Source organism: Gracilinanus agilis, chromosome 6, assembly GCF_016433145.1.
Source record: "Gracilinanus agilis isolate LMUSP501 chromosome 6, AgileGrace, whole genome shotgun sequence".
Taxonomy (NCBI): domain Eukaryota; kingdom Metazoa; phylum Chordata; class Mammalia; order Didelphimorphia; family Didelphidae; genus Gracilinanus; species Gracilinanus agilis.
Genome location: NC_058135.1, coordinates 67775340 through 67788120, shown reverse-complemented (window position 1 = coordinate 67788120; position 12781 = coordinate 67775340). Strand labels below are relative to the sequence as shown.

At 35.3% G+C, this 12781-nt stretch overlaps 1 pseudogene; it reads right to left on the bottom strand.

Moving 5' to 3' along the window:
* Positions 1–527: 527 nt before the first annotated feature.
* The window catches only part of LOC123252272, a 29975-nt pseudogene continuing 17721 nt past the window's right edge, over positions 528–12781 (bottom strand).

Here is a 12781-nt window from a genome sequence, read left to right as displayed (position 1 = left end):
TTTAAGCATCATATTTAAAATTAATAACATACAGTATTAATGAAACTCTATAAAGCATTCTTTATTTTATCTTTACAACCATATCGAAATTTAATTATTTTACATAGGTTAGCAAAATGTATTACAAGAAAAACCTAAATATTGGATTTAACAAAAGCAATACTTCTGAAAGTGGTACAACATTTGATTTTTTTCCAGGAAATAATATTACAAAATGATCAACTCTGGGTCAATTTACCACACTAGGGGCACAAACTTGTTAAAATATAGTTGTGCTTTACTGAGCCATTTATATGCACTACCGTATACCTGAAATCAGTCATAAGGTCAAGGCTTAAAAACATTTTAGATACAAGACCCTAAGAGTGTTTTACAGCCATCTCTGTAAGAGATGCTTCCTGCCTCAAAATACATAAAGTCTCCTCCTACCCCCAAACTTCATTGTATCTTTAGTTCAAAACACTATTATCGTTGGTAATATGGTCTATATCTCTTTTGATCAGGATGATGTGGCCCAGGAAGTGGGGCTAGTCCCTTATTCCTGCCATATTCCAAAACTGTGTGAATGGAGGGCTCAGAGTTCCTTGATTTTCAGTGAACTATGGCAAAAAGTTAGTGGTGAGGAGGGGAAGCATTTACAGGAGGACCACCATGTTGAAAGGGAGGAGGTCCTGGTGGAGGATGATGATTCATGTACGGTGGCATCTGAGCAATGATGTGTCCAGGGGAGTGGGGTAGTTGGTGGTGGAGCAGAGGTAATTGATGGAGGAGAGGCTTGGCTATAAAACATATGAGTACCTGCTGCCTAGGGAGGATGCTGCCTTGGATGGCATATTTGTGGTGGAGGAGGAGATGCTGGTGAATAATATTGTTTTAGAGACATAATATGATGAGGGAGAGAAACCACTGGTTGACCCTGATATTCAAGGTGATGGTGAGTAGGTGCTGGGGCTGGAGGGGTTGGTTCTCTGGCATCTGACTATGAATCATTCTGAATAGGGACAGTTATTAAATTGCTGTGTTTTCTTGTTGAAATTTAAAAGGTTTCCTAAATGAGTGAATGAGGTGGAGGTGGAGGCATTGACAGCTCTGCAGGAGGTGCTCAGATATCTTCATGGGGTTGATTATAATACTCATGTGGCACATGCTGCAAAGGAGGTGGTAGCATCATGATGTGCTGCTTTGGCACAATATGGCTCGTGTGGTGCTCGTCTAGAGGCATTATAAAATGATCAGAAATTTCAGCTGGTGGTGGGGCAATGAGAGGATGGATATTTTCAATTGGAGGATGAGTAACAGATTTTATAGCTCTCAAATGATGGTGGTTGATGCAATGCTGCAAGTCTCTCTGAGACAGTTATGTTCTTTTGTGCTCTTGAACAATGCTACACTTGAAGAGAGAACTCCACATACAGTGTTAAATTCACTGCACAGGATCATTACAGCCTGGGCACATCTTATCTGCCTTTTTCTCAGCAAAATAGCACAGTCATAGCAAAAAGCATGTTTGCATGGGATCTTGTGCCCATAAATTTTAATAGGTAATCCACATTTATCACAGAAATGGACTGGAGTATCATCCTTTTCACCTAAGATATTTATCTGAAAGTCCCCCAAAAAATGTGTTCAGGAAATGTTGGAGGGGATGCTCCAAAATCGGGACACTGATACAATGCTGGAGTTGTGAATTGGTCCAATCATTCTGGAGGGCAATTTTGAATTATGCCGAAAGGGCTTTAAAAGAATGTTTGCCCTTTTATCCAGGCACGCCACTGCTGGGTTTGTACCCCAAAGAGATAATAAGAAAAAAGACTTGTACAAAAATATTTATGGCCACACTCTTTGTGGTGGCAAAAAATTGGAAAATGAAGTGGCATCCCTTGATTGGGGAATGGCTGAACAAATCATGGCATCTGCTGGTGATGGAATACTATTGTGCTGGAAGTGTTAGGGTTCAAAATGGGTGGCCACCAGAGGAACACAGGAGATAATGCAATCGGGCGGGAGAAAGCTTTATTGCCAGTGCACTCTGGGGGAACTCAGCAAAGAGAGTCCCGAGTAATACCTTTAAAAGGGGAATATATATATGTTCCGAGGGCTAGGGTTTGGCGCCTATAGGGCTGGGGTCTGGCGTCTATCTCTTAGGTTTCACTTAACAGTTAGGCAGATGTGTCTGGGCGCCACAGGATACAGTTCTAAACCTTCAAAGTGGTCTTACCTAGGGAGGAAGGGTGACCCACTGGTCAGAGCATGTAGTTGTAAAACTCCCCTTCTCTACAGGATATGCTAATTTATGGATGTTTGTAAAACCCCCATGCTCAACAGGATGCTGTTAGTTAAGGGTCTCTGTTTCTGGGCTACAACAGAAGGAATAAAGAACTGAAGGAATTCCATATGAACTGGAATGACCTCCAGGAACTGATGAAGAGTCAAAGGAGCAGAGCCAGGAGAACATTATACACAGAGAAGGATACACTGCAGCACAATCGAGTGTAATAGACTTTTCTACTGGCAGATATGCAATGATCCAGGACAATCCAGAGGAACTTATGAGAAAGAACGCTATCCACATCCAGAGAAAGAACTGCGGGAGCAGAAACACATTAGAAAAATATGTGATCCATCATGTAGTGTGATAGGGATATGATTGGTGTTTTGATGTTAAATAATCACTCTACTGCAAATATGAATAACATGGAAATAGGTTTTGAACAATGATACATGTATAACCCAGTGGAACTGCTCATCGGCTTCAGGAGTGGGGAAGAAAGAAGATGGGGATCATGAATCATGTAACTAGGAAAAATATTCTAAATTTAACAAATTTTTAAAAATGTGTCCAGGAAATCTTCCTTGATTTCTAAACAGGTCACCTCCTTTACAGTCATACCACTCTTCTTCATTATAGTCAAATCCTTCTTCATCACCAGGCTGTGCCTTAGAAGGCATTCTATTCATAGTCCCTAGAGTTTAAGGAGCTGTTTTGGCTTTGTTTGTCTGTTTGGAGATTAGCATTATAGGGATTTGTCCATCAAACATCAAAGCCACCCAACAATCCAGAATGATTAGTGCCTTGTAAATCATTTTCTTCTGTCTTAGAATCAAAATTAAGTGTAGATTCCAAGGCAGAAGAGCAGCAATGGCAGTTAAATGACCTGCCCAGGTTCACACAGTTAGGAAGTGCCTAGGATCTCCTCTCTCTGGGCCTGGCTCTTGATCCACTTAAGACACTTAGCTGCCCCCTAAATCACTTAACTTCTGTTTGGCCTTAATCTGCTGGGGAAAGAAATGGCAACACGCTCTAGTCTCTTTGGGGAAGAAAACCCTACAACAGGATCCAAGTGGTCTAGTTACTGAACAATAGTGTAATGTACCAGATACAGATGCTATGGGCTAAAGGAAAAAGAAAGGAAAAAAAAAACAAAAACAGGGTCCTTGCCCTCAAGGAGCTCACATTCTAACTGACAAATAGCATGAAGTTGCCTTTTGAATAATCTCAGCAAGTAGAGAACTTGCAATAAGAAAGCAATGCTTGGCTGTTCTATAATAATTTTTTTTCAGGCTTAATTTAAAAATACTTAAATGTAGACCTAAAACACAAAACTCCCCAAATAAGCATATCTCAGTTGGACAAAAATAAACATTTTGTTGCTTTTGGCTGGAGCAGTTCTCTGCTATAAAATCAAGATCCTGACTCTCACTCCACTGAGCTACCCAACTGCCCCCATATAATGGTTTTTTAAAGTTGTTGTTTTTTTGTTTTTTACCAGATTATATATCAGTACTGTTTTCAATAATTATTTTCTGACATCTTGTGACCCATGTTCTCTCTTTTCCTACCACCCCTGTCCCTTTCCCAAGAGATCAGGTAATATGACTTGGGTTGTACAAGTGATGTTATACAATATATTAATCTTCATGTTCATGTTGTATAAAAGACATATCTCTTACACGAGAGAAAAATTCAAGGAGGAAATAAAAGACTGACATGCTTCAATCTGTATTGAGACTTCATTCATTCCTTTTATAGTAATGGATAGCATTTTCTTGTTATGAGTCTCTTGAGTAGTCCTGGATCCTTAAATTACTGAGAATAGTTAAGTCATTCAGAGTTTATTATAGTACTAAATTACTGCTACTGTGTAAGATGTTCTCTTGGTTCTGCTCACTTCAGTTTCTCTCACTTTATATGCCTTTCCGGTTTTTTTTGTTGTTTTTTTTTTGTGATCATCTTGTTTGTCATTTCTTATAGTTTTCTATTACAATCATATACCACAAATTTTGGGCCATTCTTCAGACAATGGAAATCCTTTAAGTTCCCAGTTCTTTGTTACCACAAAAGGAACAGTTAGAAATATTTTTAACAAGTAGACCTTTCTGGTGTGTGCCTTTGATCTCTTTGGGATAAAGAATTAGTAGTGTCTATTAACATGTTTTCATAAGAGGATGTTAGGTTGTAAAGTTAAGAGAGAGCTGGCATATCTTGCAAATAGGGCTCTGAAAAAAATTTAAATATATACACATATGTGTATATGTAAACACATACCTGGCTCCAACTCTCTCCTCAAGCACTTGTTAGCTCTTTGACAGTAAACAAGTGATGTTTTTTCTCTTTAGACCTTGGTACTTTCATCTGTAAACTATATTGGTTGAACTTGATGGTCTCAAAGATCTATTTGAGTTATATTTATTTTTTTTTAAAAAAACCCTTACCTTCCGTCTTGGAGTCAATACTGTGTATTGGCTCCAAGGCAGAAGAGTGGTAAGGGTAGGCAATGGGGGTCAAGTGACTTGCCCAGAGTCACAGAGCTGGGAAGTGTATGAAGCCAGATTTGAACCTAGGACCTCCTGTCTCTAGGCCTGGTTCTCAATCCACTGAGCTACGCAGTTGCCCCCTTCTATTTGAGTTTTAAAACTCAGATCCCATGGATATTTCAATCAGTCTCCTAGTTTTGCTGCAAACAAAGGGAGATGTTGGCAGAATTTTGACATCATTAGAGGTGCTCCCATAATCACTGACAGAGTGATCACATCTGGGTACCACTTTTACATTAAACAATAAACTGAACAATATTTCAGTTCATATGTTTAACACTTTAAATTCATATTTTCAGTTTTCCTTTAATAAAATATCAAATAGGATAACTTGGAGTTTATTCAGAAGCACAAAAGATTAAGAATATCAAGGGAAATAATGAAAGAATGTGAAGGATGGGGACATAGCATCACAAGATCTTAAACTGTACTATAAAGTTCAAGATAACTAAGAGACAGAAGGGTGGATCAATGGAATATACTAGGGGTAAATGATCTCAGCAAGATAGTGTTTGATAAATCCAAAGATTCCAGAAAAAAACCCACTATTTGACAAAAACTGCTGGGAAAATTGGAAAACAGCATGGGGGAAATTAGATTTATCAACGCCTCACACTTTACACCAAGATAAATTCAGAATGGGTAAATGACTTAATTATAGGGAGGGAAATTATAAGTAAATTAGGTGAATGTAGGATAGTATACCTATCAGATCTATATTAAAGGAAATAATTTAAGACCAAGTAAGAGATAGAGAACAATACAAGATGTAAAAAGAATAATTTCAATTATATTGAATTAAAAAGTTTTTGTAAAACAAAACTAATGAAACCAAAATTAAAAGGAAAGCAACAAACTTGGAAAAAACATAAATCTCTGAAAAAGGCCTAATTTCTCAAATTTATAAGGAATTAAGTCAAATGTGCAAGAAATCAAGCCATTCCCCAGTTAAAAAGTGGTCAAGGGATACGAATAGGCAGTTTTCAGATGAAGAAATCAAAACTATCAATGATCACCTGAAAAAGTGTTCTAAATCTGTACTGATTAGAGAATTGCAAATCAAAACTGAGGTACCACCTCACACCTAGCAATTTGACCAATATGACATTAAAGGAAAATAATAAATTTTGGAGTAGATGTGGCAAATTTGGGACATTAATGTATTGCTGGTAGAGTTGTGAATTGATCCAACCATTCTGGAAGGCGATTTGGAATTATGCCCAAAGGGTTTTAAAAGAATGCATGCTCTTTGATCCACACCACTGCTGTGTTTGTACCCCATAGACATAATAATGAAAAATATTTGTACAAAAATATTCATATCTACACTCTTTGTGGTGGCAAAAAAAAAAAAAAGGAAAAGGAAGGGTGTCCCTCGATTGGGGAATGGCTGAACAAATTGTGGTATGTGATGGAGAATTACTATTGTGCTATAAGAAATGATAAACTGCTTGATTTCTATATGAACTGGAAAGACTTTCAAGAACTGACATGGAATAAAATGCGCAGAACCAGGAGAACATTGTACACAGAAACTGAAACATCACACACACACAGTCAAATATAACAGACTTTGCTACTAAGAGCAAAGCAATGATCCAGGACAATCCAGAGGGACTTATGACAAAGAAGGCTATCCACAGGGAGAGAAAGAACTATGGGGGTAGAAATGCAGAAGAAAAAACATGATTTTTCCCTTGTTTATAAGGGTATAGGATGTGGAGTTTTGGTATTTAGAAGATTACTACAAAAATGAATAACATAGAAATAGATATTAATATTATAATATTATATAACCCATTGCTTGTTGGCTCTTGGAGTGGGGAGGGAAAAGGGGAGGAAGAGAAAAAGAATCATGTAACCATTGAAAAATATTTAAAAATTAAAATAAGAAATTAAAAATTTTAAAGAGGTAAAAAACAAACAAAAAAAGAATATAGATTATTTATTTTCTGACCTCCTGTGTACTTCATGCCTAGCAGAGTACCTGAAATATAGTTACTTCATAAATGACCCTGGATCGATTGATAGAAACCTGACTTATCAAATTTTTTTCACTTTAGGCTAATATTTCTTTTATTGTTAATCTAAATTTTCAGTTTCCCTATTTAAAATTCCAAATCACTTTTTAAATAATTTATCATTTCATTTTAACTTTAAATCTGCACATAGTTTATTGCTTATAAATTAATCACAGAACATAGATTTACCTGAACCTCAGTGGCTTTTATGGCTTTGTTTAAGCTTTAAAAGTGGCTTATAGCTATTGTGCCACTGGAAATTAGACGCTTGAGCTCATTTTTCTATAGTTGGTGAAAATTAAAGTGTAATATCTATTATTTATCCAGAATAAGCAATTCTCTAACAGAAAAATTATGACAAAATATTTTGGTAGATTTAAAAACTATTTCTAATTATTTTACATTTTATTGAATTTAAAAAAGAAATTAACACTTATAAGTACTTTTTCTCTAATTTTACAACTCAGGATGCCTTTCCCATTTATTTAAAATATAACATTTATAACTACAAACTTGCTGAATAACTATGCTCCTTCACAAAGAACCAATGTAGACTCTATTATTTAAAGTTTATTTATTCTGTATAATTATTTATTGAATTCATATTGAAGTTTGTTTATTTTGTGTAATCACTCATATTTTTGGAGGAATGCACAAGACATGATGATTTTAATGATTTTAGCATTCCAAAGTTACAGAGTTGAAATTGGCTTTTTCTACTTCTACTGAGTAAATTTGTAATACTCTTTATCTAGTTAAATGGATATCTGTATTATTAGAGAGAGATGGTATATAATCATGTTTCCCATATTGGTTTACCAGCACTCTTGAGACAGATAAGTAGATTTTTCATGAAATTCATTTTGTCTTCTGCATTTTCAGGGATTTTTCAGTTAATGGAGTTTAGAGAGAATATAGAACCTGAGGGAAAGCAGATACAATTTATAAAAGTTTCAATTATAAGTATATTTTCAGCCTAATAGACAAGGTTTGGAAATTGTCAATGTTCTTTAGCAATACTTTATATATATATATATATATATATACACATATGCATATATGTATATATATACATATACATATATGTATGTATGTATAAAATCAGTATTTCTAGTTAACAAAGCATAAATTTAACATCTGAATATAATTGAATTGATATACAATCTTTAATACCGTCTTATTGTTGTTTAATTTTCAACCAAAGAAACAATTGTTAAAGACTTATTATTATGTGTAATAAGATACACTCTCTGGGAGAAATGATGATACTAACAACAAAGACCTTGTCCTCAATGATCTTATAATATGAGAGAGAGGCAAAGAGAGAGAGAAAATATAAAGATAAAACATATACTGAAATGATGATATTCTGTCATTATATCTATCTATATGTATTCATATTATATACATCATGAGATAGAAAAGTGCATATGTATATCNTGCATATATGTATATATATACATATATGTATGTATGTATGTATAAAATCAGTATTTCTAGTTAACAAAGCATAAATTTAACATCTGAATATAATTGAATTGATATACAATCTTTAATACTGTCTTATTGTTGTTTAATTTTCAACCAAAGAAACAATTGTTAAAGACTTATTATTATGTGTAATAAGATACCCTCTCTGGGAGAAATGATGATACTAACAACAAAGACCTTGTCCTCAATGATCTTATAATATGAGAGAGAGGCAAAGAGAGAGAGAAAATATAAAGATAAAACATATACTGAAATGATGATATTCTGTCATTATATCTATCTATATGTATTCATATTATATACATCATGAGATAGAAAAGTGCATATGTATATCTGCATTTGAAAATATGCATACCTTATCAGTATGTATAGGTATTGTTAGATATATATGGAATATCAAAATATATATATTAGTTAAAATATATATGGCATATATATATAAAAATAGAAGTAGATTAAATATATATGTAGGTATATATGGAAAGAGATATAGATATAGACTGAAATTGTGATTTCCTTACTTTCTGCCATTCCCTATATTGCTTCAGAGCAGCAATTGTTCTGAAACTTAAATAGTTAATCGATTCATTGAGGGGTTAAAAGACTTGTCGAGGGTTATACAATATGTATCAAAGGTACAACTTGAACCTAGATCTCCTTGACTCCAAGACCAGCTCAGTATGCCACAATATCTCTTTTTACCCCAACATAAATTAAAATGAAATCAATACATAGAGGAGTCAAATTCCTTCATGCTATGGATGAAGAAACTGTGCCTAGGAGTGGAATGGGAAGACATATTAGAGGATGTGGCACCTGAGTTGGACACTGAAGAAAGAACAAAATTTTACTAAGCAGAGAGTAGGAAGAAATGCTTTCAAACAAGGTGCCTGGATTTAAATTATGTATGTTCAGAGTATAGGGATTGCTTAGAATACATTCATAAATTGAGACAAATTACTCATCCAAATAATGTATTTTCCAATGCCACTAAATGTTTTATTCTCTTATAGATTAGTTTATACTTCATAAACCTTTTTGTTTCATGACATTAAGAAAGAAATAGGCAATATTTTGTTTTATTATTATTTGCCTTTCTACAATAATGATTTGAGACAAACTGAACAGTTATTGCCAGGTATAATTGTTGCAATTATAGTTCTCTCTTAAGGAAAAATGTTTGGAATGTATTGCAAGGGATTAATATGTAAATTCTGATATATTGCCAGTCTTCTTTCAATAATATACCAACTTTTAGTTGTGTTTTTCAGAATTGAACTTCAATGAACTGTTTATCCTTATAATGACAATACTATCAACTCCCTGCAGGCATCCTCAGATTGACAGAAAGAAGTGCTCTTTTAGGGGTCTGGAAGCAGTACAGCTTCCCTTTTTTGCACAGCTCACCTACCTTTGCTCTTTGATTGTGACAACAAGATATTTTCTGCTTCAGGGAAAAACACCTTAGTCAGCTAAGCTTATTCCCTTCTCCTGTAAAGTCTAAAAGTGCATTCTTTTCAAGGAAGAAACACCCTTGACTAGAAAAACTAATGGAGACATTTTAATGGCACTGAGGTAGGGAGCAATAATTTATAAACTGTATCACATTAGTTCCTAACAGTTGAGGATCTCAATTACTGCATTCAAGAACTGGGGAGAATATCATAAATAATCTAGGATTTGGAACCAGATGATCTGTTAAGGTCCTTTTCCAAATGAAAGACAGAATGAAGTGAGTTAAAAATAATAGTGTTAGTGAGAACAACTTATTTGACCAGTCAGGCAGAGCTGGGCAAGAGAAATGAAAGTTTGACAAAGATTTTACCTGTCAGTCATGGCAGAGTTACTCTATATTTAGCTGTATTGACTAGCTATCTAAGGAAGAAAGCTGTTGTTTGAGTGGACAACTAACACTCACTAGAAATGACAGGGAAATAGGTGATGGTTTCTTAACATGAGTTTGTTAATCATTTCTCTCATATAGCTCAGTGTTCCTCTAAACACTTTGGGTGAAAGATTACCAGAATGCATCAGTGTTCTAAGCTCTCAAATCACAGAATATACTGTATAGTCAGTTTACTCATTCAGTAATTATTTTGAACAAGCATTAATTAATAATCTACTGTTACCAGGAATCACACTGTGGTACAATGGCATTGAAATGTAGACTGAGGAAGACTTGAATTCAAATTCTACTTTTTAACATTTACTAGCTTTAGAGTAGATGGAAGATGGCAGCATAGACTGAGCAAATATTAAAACCTCAGCACCCTTACACACCGAGATAGAAAACAATGTGCTTCGAGAAGAAAGAGAACCAAATCTAATGACTGGACAGAGCAGGGGGAACTCTACTGCAGCATAACTATATATCAAGAAAAAGGCTTCAATTCTTGAATTATCAGGTCTGAGGGCACAGAAGGGGAATTCCAGGAACCCAGGATGCCTCCCCCACGTGCTGTGCAGAGTCTCCAGCTGCCTGGGAAATCTCAGGGCCGGGGTGTGCACCAGTCAGGAGAGAGGGCGTTGCTGGCATTGGATTCAGGGAGTCAAACACAGGCCTTGGAAAGGTGACTGGAGGAAGAAACCAGAGAAACACAGCAAAAACACCCAGAAGATGGTGGCTTAGCGAGAGCCAAACCCCAGACCACAGACAGCTTGACTTCCTCATACTGAGAGAGAGAACGCAGGGCTTCAAGAAGAAAGAAAACCAGATCAAACATAGTGGACAGCTCAGGGGGAACCCCTCTGCTGGAGAGCTCAGTTCAGCAAAAAATGCTCTTTCTTGTCACCCCATTTTTCTGTTTGTTTTTTTCTTTTTTCTGTTTGTTTGCTTTTCCCTCCCCTCAAGGTTTTAGCCTCAGGGCAGATAAAGGAGTAAGATTAATCTAATCAATAGAGGATTAATACCAACAATTGAAAAGACAAGAAGTCCTCAGAGGGCAGAGAAAGTAACTACAGACCTTCATTACCAGCTGGAACTTTCATCAAAAATCATTAAATACATCTGCTCAGACTAGCAGAACAAGGAAGGGAAAAAACATGAGTAAGCAACAGAAAAAGAGAAAAGAAATGACAATTGACAGCTTATTTCAAGGAAGTGAAAAGAGAGCAAATGAAACAGAAATAGAAGAAGAGGAAATAGTTCCAGCGAACTGGACACAGGCTTTGGAAGAACTCAAAATTCAATTAACACAAAAACTTAAAACTCAATTAATTCAAGAACTTCAGGAACACAAAAAGCAATCAAGAGAGGTTGAAGACAATTTGAAAAAGGAACTACATGAGCTAAAACAAGAAAATAAAGTATTAAAAGCCAGAATTGACCAGCTTGAAAATGAAGCAAAGAAGGCAAAAGATGATCTACAAAGAAAATCAGACCAGAAAGAGAAGGATGACCAATAAGCCAGGGATGAAATTCAGTCTTTAAAAAACAGAATTCAACAACTAGAAGCAAATGACTTCACAAGACAGCAAGAATATATCAAACAAAATAAAAAAAAAATGAAAAATTTGAGGAGAATACGAAACACATCATTGATTCAACCAAAGATCTGAAGAACAGAGCTAGAAGAGACAACTTAAGAATTATTGGTTTACCAGAACATCATGATAAAAGAAAAAAGTTTAGATAACATTTTACAAGAAATTATCAGAGAAATTGCCCAGAAATTCTTGAACAAGAGGGAAAAGTGGAAATCAACAGGATACACAGATCACCTCCAGAATTGACAACTTCCAGGAATATTGTAGCCAAATTCAAAAACTACCAGACTAAGGAAAAAATATTACAAGCTGCTGAGAAGAAGTAATTCAGATATCAAGGGATCCAAACATTCATCAAGAAAAAACCGGACTTAAATAGAGAGTTTGCTGCCCAAACACAGAACTCAAGATGTATGTATATGTATGTGTATATGTATGTATGTGTGTAGGTATAAGTATATATAAAACTAGGGGGGAAGAAGATAATAATAAGAAAAATAGGAAAGGAAACAAAAAGGAATAAATTTATATTCCATAAAGAAGTGAGTGGGATCAACAGGGAAAAATAACAATACACTATAAGGGTAAAGAGGTTACAGAGAAGAAATGTTCAATACTTAAGTGCATTGAAATCAACTTAGAGAAGAACAATCAGATCCATATGGGCAGAAAATTGATTCATACCCTATAGAGAAGTAGAAGGGAAACAAAAGGAATGGTGGGGAGGGAAGCGATACAAGGGAAGGAGAGGGCTGGGGGGGCACTGTGTGGCTTTAAAGAACAATAAGAGGGGAACAAGAAGGGAGGGGGGAGAAAGGGAAGTACAACTAGGGAAGGGATTATATGAACTGATTAAAAACAAAATACTAGTATAGAAGGAAACAGTGAAAGAAGAAAGGACAGGACTAGCAGAGAGAATCAAAATGTCTGGGAATGCACAGTTGATAATTATTACTCTGAATGTTAAT